Genomic DNA, 1,928 nt, shown 5'->3' with positions numbered 1-1,928 from the left:
AAAAACGAACTTTGAATGGATAATTGTCAAACTGCAACATGCTGATCCACTTTACCCCATTTTTATTTTAGTTTAAGCTTTTTTCGCGAAAAACTAATTTTTGGTCCAAATAAACCTTACATACCAATAATTTTTGCGATTTGTTTTCAGTTGGAATTCATAAACTAAGGTTGTAAAGCGTGGGGTTTTTCTTTTCTAACACAGAAAAGCTAAGATTGCCTATATCGAGCTTCTAATTGGAACTTGTTATTTGTACATGAGACAGGAGATGTTAGTTTTTTCAAAAAAAGAAAAACCTATATGCGCAACAAAAAAACTGTTTCTATTCTGCAACGTTAATTTGTAGCCGGAAAATGTTTCTGCAGGGACAATTTGGTCATTTTCTGGCAATAATTGGTTTTCTTTTTACTTGTTTTCGCGATTTATCTCCAATTTTAGAGGAAAATTTTTGTGAGCGTTATGTAAGTTTCATATCTCATAGTAAGAATCACATTCTGAGACCAAAAACTATAATGGAAAACAATTGCAACATAAACCCTTACTCTCCATACTTTGAAAATGCAGTTGGTTTGGCAAAAAACTCCCATAATCAGATAAATGGGGCAAAAAAAGTGTCTACCTCATTTTGATATAAAAAGGAGCCCTGGACTTGAGCTAGAGCTGCTAATGACAGTATGTGGAATTTTTTCTTCGACTCGTCTCTGGTATACAGGTTTCTGCATATTGGAATTTCGCGTTTTGTTCTCTTTTAAATTAAAAAAAGGGTCATTAAGTGCAATTATCTGCAGAACTTGCTAGCGGTACATTCTGGCTACAACCTATTGACCTTTTAATTAATTGCATTCAATCCGATATTAAAAATAGTATCCAATTTATGTTATAGAGCATTGCTTTTCTCGCATTTTGTTCGCATACAGACTAGAATTCTGATTTTTGTACGATTTTGTATGATTACAAGGTATTCATATATCCATATATGACCTTGTATGATAAGCAGGAAAAAAAACGCAACCTTCTTTATTATAGCGTAAATTAGCTGAAAACATTAGAATATGATTGGCGTGTGCTTTTGAATGATTTCAAGAAAAAGTTGCTGTCCAGTTTATGATTCTTTTATGACTACCAGGAAATCATACTTTCATATATGATCTTGTACGACAACCAGGAAAATTGAATATAATAACTGGGATAAAATGAGCTGTTATGATTATCGATCTTACTTCAAGCGAAGTAAGCGTCACAATTGGAGCCGTTTAAGCGTCCTTTAAAAAATTGTATGACACTTGTATGATTACCAGGATATCATACAAATCATATATGACCTTGTATGATTACCGGGGATCATATATGACCTTGTATGATTACCGGGATTTTTGTATGACCGGCAACCCGGGCAGTATATTTGATTCTTAAGTTCGATTTTTAAATATTTATAATAGCACAGTTCTATTTTCGATAAAATATGAAACATTGAAAAGTTTGAACGCTCAAACCCGTTGACGTTATAAGTACTAGCCAATTTTCAGCGCAAATGTATGTTTTTTTTGGGTCCAGCGCAAACATTTCAGATCGAGCTAAAGTCGGGCGTCATATTTGGTTCGAGCTAAAGTGCAGCATCAACTTTTGGTCTGAACCTGGGAAATCTTACTATATTATGCTATCTAAATTGTAGGCCAAAGGGCGCCAGCGGAAAGGATCCTTCAACTCTTAATTGCAAACATTCAATTGCCGAATAGTCCGGTTCGAATTCTACGCCGACGCGTCTTTACATCTATATTATACTTTTTCTTAAAGCTATACATCACCATGATTTGATTTATTCGCCTGGATCAGCTGTGCACATAGCATTTGCAAATCACCTTTCTCAATCAGTATAACATTTTTGTTACGTTTATTCATTAAACATAGTAATTGAATTGTGGAATGTT

This window comes from Convolutriloba macropyga, chromosome 12 (genome assembly GCF_964194025.1).
Source record: "Convolutriloba macropyga chromosome 12, txConMacr16.3, whole genome shotgun sequence".
NCBI classification, from domain to species: Eukaryota; Metazoa; Xenacoelomorpha; order Acoela; family Convolutidae; genus Convolutriloba; species Convolutriloba macropyga.
The sequence above is the reverse complement of the archived record's forward strand: the minus strand, read 5'-3'. Positions refer to the sequence as shown.